Genomic DNA, 8171 nt, shown 5'->3' on the forward strand with positions numbered 1-8171 from the left:
CTTTTTGCACTCATTTGGATGACCTCACACTTTTCGTTATTTAGGGTAAACTGCCAATTTTCGCACCATACAGATATCTTCTCTAAACTGTTTTCAATTTGCTTTGATATTCCGATGAATTTAACACTCGATAAACGACAGCGTCATCTGCAAACAACCTAACACGGCTACTCAGATTGTCTGTGAAATCGGTTATATAGATAAGGAACAGCAAAGGGCCTATAACACTATCTTGAGGAGTGCTCAGAGCCATTTGAACCATTTTTCATGCGAGTAAAGAGCTAGTTGTACTTTACAAGTGCGACGTTTTCTAAATCCATGTTGACTGTGTGTCAATATAACGTTCTCTTCGAGGTAATTCGTAACGTTCGAACACAATATATCTTCCAAAATCCTGCTGCATACCGACGTTAATGATATGGGCTTTTAATTTAGTGGACTACTCCTACTACCTTTCTTGCATATTGATGTGACCTGTGCACCTTTCCAGTCTTTGGGTAAGAACGGTTGTATATGATTGTTAAGTAAGGAGCTACTGCATCAGCATAGTCTGAAAGGAACCTAATTGTGTACTGTCTGGACCAGAAGACTTGCTTTTATTAAGTGATCTAAGTTGATTCACTACTCCGCGGATATCTACTTCTATGTTACTCATGTTGGCAGCTGCTCTTGATTCGAATTCTGGAATATTTACTTCGTCTTCTTTGGTGAAGGAATTTCGGTAGGTTGTGTTTAGTATGCTTTGGCAGCACTGTCTTCAATAGTATCTCAATTGCTATCGCGCAGAGAAGGCATTGATTATGTTTTTCCGCTAGCATACTTCACATACGACCAGAATCTCTTTGGATTTTCTGCCACATTTCGAGACAAAGTTTCGTTGTCGTAACTATTACATGCACCTGCAATATTTCGGCAACGTGTTCGCAGAGTAGAACCAACTGGAAGTAAGAACTCTCCCCATGTTACAACGAGAAAGCAAGACTTTGTAGCCATTTTGACTATTTTTCGACCGTGACTGTCTCAAGAAATATGTAAAGGTTTTTTTAAATTACCTCTACCAGTCACAAAATTTGTCAACTATTGTATTACGTATTTATTCAGCTACATGTTACGGGGATTAAACCTCATCTAGAGGCTAAATGGCATTATAAAAACAACTTTACAATAAGGTCAGTTACCAAGAGAGCCACGGAAATGGATACACCGCAATACATCACAACGCCAGAAGAACAAAGTGAGTGACAGTTACACAACATTTTCGTGCAAACATCAGTCCAGCTTCCAAAGTGACATCTCCTCTTACTAAGTTTTCTCTTTTTCCACAGGTTGACCACAGCAATTATGCAAAGACTATGTAAAATCAGTATGACCTTATTGTAAAGTTGTTTTTGTAATGCCATTTAGCCTGAAGATGAAGTTTAACCCTCGTAACATGTTGCTAAATAACCAAGTAATACAATAGTTGACAAAGTTTGTGACTGGTAGCGGTAATTTAAAAAAAAACCTTTACAGAAAGCAAGACGTGATACTGTATTTGCCATGTTCAGTAGGAGCCCATATTCAGTGGGCTTTATGTTATGCGTTACACACAACAAATTTATGACGTTTCTAACAGGGGAAACTCCACATCACACACACTCTCAGATTTAGTGGTAAGATGGCCCAGAGGATACCCAATCAAAAACAACACAAATCAAGCACGAAAACAGGAAGAAGGTACACTGAACTGTAAAAAAAAATCTAAAAAAACAGAAGCAGTGAACAGTCCGAACTTAAAATGTGCAACATCGACGGAGAAACGAGAATCGCAGGGTCGTGGCTGTGTGTTCTCGGTGTTGGACCGCAAAGGGGGAGGTCTGTGTTCAGACCTCTCTCCCGTCTCTCTTTCTCTCTTCTTTCTTTCACAAAATTATGAACTGTCCGTCCAATCATTGACGTGTCTGTTCAGATTTGTGTCTGTGTCGTGGTGTAACAAGCGCTTGCAACAGCGAGGTGTAAGGAAGGGACCTCCAGACGTGCGTACCTTCTATTTGTTAAGACTCGTGTTCCGTTTTGGGATTTTGACACTTGAATTTCTTTGTTGCTACAGAGTTCACACCCATTTATTTGTTGTTTGCATTTCTGTGGGAGATCTATGCGACATCACGCCTGCTCCCACTATTCATCACATTTACTTGCGACGGTAATGTGTTCTTAGCATACGATTCACATTCTATAACCGATGTAAAGCACGACAACTTACAGCAATACAAAAGAAGGGGAGACACGCCATGACCGGATGGACAGTTCATAATTTTGTGAAAAAAAGAGGCACGAGGGTGTTTTGAAGATTGACCTTCCCCGTCGCAATCCAACACCATGGCTACACAACGACGACTACATACTTCTTGCGATTCGTTCGATCTGGTATATCTTGAGGTCCATGGCGAGGTCCATCTTTGCAACCACGACACCATGCAGCGCGGTAGAGATGGGCCCAACAACATGCCGAATGGACCGCTCAGGATTGGCATCACGTTCTCTTCACCGATGAGTGTCGCATATGCCTTCAACCAGACAATCGTCGGAGACGTGTTTAGAGGCAACCCGGTCAGGCTGAACGCCTTAGACACACTGTCCAGCGAGTGCAGCAAGGTGGAGGTTCCCTGCTGTTTTGGGGTGGCATTATGTGGGGCCGTCGTACGCCGCTGGTGGTGAATGGAAGGCGCCGTAACGGCTGTACGATACGTGAATGCCATCCTCCGACCGATAGTGCAACGATTTCGGCAGCATATTGGCGAGGCATTCGTCTTCATGGACGACAATTCGCGCCCCTATCGTGCACATCTTGTGAATGACTTTCTTCAGGATAACTACATCGCTCGACTAGAGTGGCCAGCATGTTCTCCAAACATGAACCCTATCGAACATGCCTGGGCTGTTTATGGACGACGTGACCCACCATCCACTCTGAGAGATCTACGCCGAATCACCGTTGAAGAGTGGTATAATCTGGACCAACAGTGCCTTGATGAACTTGTGAATACGAAATGCAATATGTGGTTTTCATGAGCAATAAAAAGGGCGGAAATGATATTTATGTTGATCTCAATTCCAATTTTATGTACAGGTTCCGGAACACTCGGAACCGAGGTGATGCAAAACTTTTTTTGATGCGTGTGTCTAATGAGACCGTAAATTTTTCCGAGAATTTTTCACTCTTCCTGTCCAGTCTCCTCAATTTTTTTAACAGCTTCATGGACTTGTAAATTCTCAGACACACAGGGTGTAGCGGACATAAGTGCAGATATTTATTGTATGTGTTACCTTAATAAATATACGCATTAGTATATTGGTTGTTTCTCTGCGTCAAACAGGCTTCCCACACAAGTGACATAATGTACTACCTGATATTTCCTGCATGGTCCTAACTGCATCAGTAAGTGGACTACGCCTCTCAGTATAGGCTAACCGTTCTGCGTTCATGCGTCCACACTTCTACTCTTGGCTTGCTGCCCAGGGGAAAATAGGTATTACTGGCTTGCTCTTATCACAAGTACTTAGAGGTACTAACGAACCTAAAATACACGACTTGTAAGAGCTATAATCATTAATTTCCAAATGATATAAATACTGATTTAATGTTGTTCAGTGACCAATGGCAACATCTGTACCTATATCTGTTACACCCAGCATAATTCTTCAGGCAAAACAACTGTCTTGCAATGCTGAAGTTTCGCATTTCGGTATATCACTTCTTTACTGCAGTGATACCGTATTATACTATACTTTCTTGAGTTTGGTGCTTCTTTGTAAATTAGCTTCACTGTCTAGTCAATACGGTGGTACGATTTCTCCGAGATATTTTAAAGCTTTCATTAGTAGTGGGTATCTTCTAATATTTCGATATAAGTTTTTCATTAAATTAATCTCCTCATATGATATTTGAAGACCTATCTTTCATCCTGTCTCGTGTAACTTCTCTATGGCACGCTTTGTTTCTGCACTTCGCTTGGTGAAGATAGCTAGATCGTCAGCAAATGCTAAGCACTTTAGTTCGATTATCTAGCCTGAAGACACGATGTTTATACTCTGATTTCTTCCCCTCACTCTGTTGACTTCATCCGCTATGTTTAACAGAAGGGGGAATGGCCGTCTCGTTGTCGAACTCTGTATGTACGTCAAAGAGGCTCAGATATTTCACCAAGAAACCTCACTTGCGATGTTACGTCTGTGAGAGCCTGGCAAATTAGTGCTCTAGTTATCCTATCTCGAGCTCCGGCGATCTTGCCCGCCAGAGTAGGCGTTTGACAGACACGAAGATAAGCAGCAGATGACCTCCAAAGGGTTCCTGCTATGAAAAGAAATGGCACCCCAGACCATCACCCTGATTGTTGGGCCATATGGTGGGCAACAGTCAGGATGCTATCCCACCGCTGTCTGAGCCGCCTCCAGACACGTCTTTGGCCTGGAAACTGATTGATGGGAGTAGAACATTCAGTGATGAGACCCCCTTTCGAAGCGAGCCCTGATGACCAGCAAAGACGTGTCTCGGGAGATGCTCCGGACAACAGTATGATACCAACCTGACGTTCCCCCACCGTACCGCCCGACAGCTAGGAATGATGGTCTAGGGTACCATTTCTTTTCATAGTAAGACCCCTCTGGTTGTCATCGGCGGCACCCTTACAGCACATCAGTACGTCGGTATTCTACGCCCCCTTTTGTTGCCCTTCATGGCAAGCCATCCTGGGATTACTGTTCAACAATATAATGCCCATTAGCACACTGCGAGAGTTTGTACTGCTTGTCTTCGTCCCTGTTAAACCCTACGTTGGTCAGGAAAGTTGCCGCATCTCTCTCCAACTGAGAACGCTTGGAGCATAATGGGCAGGCCCCTCCAACCAGATTGGGATTCTGACGATCTAACGCGCCAACTGGACAGAATTTGGCGCGATATCCCTCAGAAGGACATCCAATAGCTCTGTCAACCACTGCCAAGCCGAATAACTGCTTGCATGAGGGCCAGAGGTGGACTAACGCGTTATTGACTTGCTCAGTTTGTGAAGCTCTTTCTTATTGAATAAATCATCCAATTTTTCTGTAATTGTTATCAGCAGGTTATCCGTACATCTACATCGCATCCTTATTGGTGCGTTTATTGTTTTTTGTTGCGCTAGAGTGACAGAAAGTAAGTATTCTCTTTTTATTGTTTTAACGTCTACCCAACTTTATAGACTAAAACGACATAGCCGTCATTGAAAAAAACGAGGAGAAACAGAAAAGAAGTTTTTTAAAGAGATGTTGTTGTTTTCGGTGGTGATGGTGGTGTTCAGTTCCAAGGCTGTATCAGATATGTAGTTTAATATCCATAATTGTATTATAGCATTATATCGACAATGTAGAACAGGGGTTTTCAAACTGTGAGTCGCGGCTCCCAGGGGCGTCACGACCTTACAGTAGGGTGGTCGCAGCGGTTTCATTAAAATAATAATTTCTTCCATTTACTTTCTGCGTAAAGGAACAAGGTCTGCGCTAACAGTAATATTTAGAGTGCCTGCGGGTAAATAATGTTACTATGGCAGCTTGGTGGCTGGTGGTATGGTGTTATGGAAGAAAAAGTTCTGGCGGTTTCAGGAGAGAATTACAATATCTTCAGTTAAGTGAAGAATTGAAGTCTCGGTTTGTGAATTATTTAACTGAACTGAGTGATTGCTTTCTGAAGTGCTTTCCAGAAGAAGTTAGTCAACACAACTGGATCAAAAATCCTTTCAGTACAGTACTTCCATCAACACTTACCACTGACGAACGAGATGAGTTTATTGGTATTGCTTCAGACTCCACATTGGAATCGACCTCCGTTTCCTTATAGCGGCCTGTATGTTTGGAGCTTGGTGAAGCTGGAGTATCCAAAGTAGGTAACAAGGTCGTGTGAAATTTCATACCTTTTGCAGCATCCCACATATGTGAAGTAGGGTTTTCGGCTTTGGTGGGTATCAAAATTAAATATAGATCGCGAATAACGTGGACAAAAGTATGGGAGTCGCAATTTCCAATCTGGTGCTGACACTGATGACGAAGAAGCAAGCTCGTCCTTTCCGTTGATTTCGTTGTAAGAAGAAGATGTATTGACATTTAATGTTGATTAAAAAGTGTTATGTCAACAGTTCATAAAGAAGTAACTACTCACATTCATTTTTTCCTAGCCTTAAGTTTTTTTACCCCACACTCCGAGTCAAATGTTATGTGCGAGAGGAATCGCAGGTTTTTTTTTTCTTCAGCCAACGGAGCCGTGGATCCAAAAAAGTTTGACAACCACTGATATAGGACGTAACTTGCTGTGTCAACAATGCAGAAATACACGGTAGCAAGTAGCGCTGCGCGCTAGCGTCATTTCTAACTGAGCTCTCTTGTGTGAACTCCACCGACTGTTGTCTTGGCTTGGCATGCTCTTATTTTAATGTAGAATCGCTCAGTGCCTCTTTTGTTAATCAACTGAAGAGTCTCGCAAATTCAGGTGATAGATACTACAAATCATCTTGATGTGGCACCCTCCGAAAGAGGCGGTGGTGGTTGTTGGGATGTTTAAGGGGGACTAAACAGCGAAGGTCATCAGTCCCCCACCGAAAGAGGCCTACGCGTCTGGAAGAAGAAGGGACCTTACAGCTCGTTTGACGCAGCTCCCCGCACTAGTCTAACTTGTGCTATCCTCTACACTCTGCATAATTAATGCAACATAATCCGTTTTAATTGCTTGCTGCATTCATATCGTGGTCTCCCTCTGGGTTTTTTTACCTCTCTTTTACTTCCATTACCAAACTGAAAATCCTTTGATGCCTCGAGTTCAATCAACCGATCCCTTCTTTTAATCAAGTTGTCATAATCTTTTTTTCCTCAGTTCGATTCAGTACCTCTTCATTACTTATACGATCTACCTATTTAATCTTCAGCATTCTTTTGTAGCATCACATTTCAAAAACTTCTGTTTCCGTACTACGATACACTCCATGCTCATACAGTTCAATATGACTTCCTAACACTTATATCTCTAGCTGTTTCTGGCCACGCATTGCTTTGGTTAAATGGAAAAGAAAGAAAAGAGAAAGCACACGTTTGTGATATGTATGGGAATTGGATACAGGTCCTTATCACCATCTCCCTCCTGTCTCTGTCAGTCCCATTCTCCCCCTCTCTTCCACCTCTCTCTGTCTACCATCTCCTTACCCTCTCTTCCCATCTTCTCCTCCTCCTCTCTCCCCAACTCGTTTTTCCGCTCTCTTTCCCTCTCTCTGTCCATCACCTCTTCACCCCTTCCTCTGTCCAACTTCTCCTCCCACCCTCCTCTCTCTCTCCATCACCTACTCCCCGTTCTCTCTTCCTCTCTCTCAAGCCATTACTTCCTCTCCCATTTCTACGTCCACCTTCTCCTCCCTCATCTATCTCCTTTCCGCTCTCTATATCGATTTCCTTCCATCCCTCTGTCAATCTTCTCTTCTCCCTCTCTCTGATCTTGAGCCTTGTTTACTGTTATTGCAAATTCAGATTTTGTAGTAGTGTTCTAATCATAAGGGGGGTAAGCCGTAAATATAACTTTCCTGTTTGCTAACAACGTTTCCCTATTATATATTTCACACATATATTTAACTTATATGTGTCTAAACGTTTATTACAGTAACGCGTAAAAATTTTAAGTAAATTGGTCTAGTATCTTTGGAGATTTTTTGGTTACAATTTTGCCCCTTTACATATTAATATGTACTTATATATTAAAAATATTAATGGCCTATGTCTGCCTGAATGTTCATTAGAGTATTGAGTAAAACTTGGAAGTAAATCAGTCAAGAAGTTTTCGAGATTTTTGTTAATAATGATTCCTCTTTACACATTACATATTTATTTATATATTACCATGATTAAAAATAGGTATATAAAAACATGTGTGTGTTCGTGTACAACGTTGTGCAATAATTTAGAGGCGATCGGCGAAGAACTTTCGGAGATGTAAGGTTTTGAGCAAATGAACATTTACATAGTTATGTAGATTTCCCCTACAATTATTATGTATACATTTATATAAGTGGCAATCTAGTAGATATATAAAAACATGCACATATTCTAATGCAACGTTGTGTCAAAATTTCAAAGTAATCGTTGAATGAAATGAAATGATATGATCGTATGACATTGCCGGT

Source organism: Schistocerca serialis, chromosome 5, assembly GCF_023864345.2.
Source record: "Schistocerca serialis cubense isolate TAMUIC-IGC-003099 chromosome 5, iqSchSeri2.2, whole genome shotgun sequence".
NCBI classification, from domain to species: domain Eukaryota; kingdom Metazoa; phylum Arthropoda; class Insecta; order Orthoptera; family Acrididae; genus Schistocerca; species Schistocerca serialis.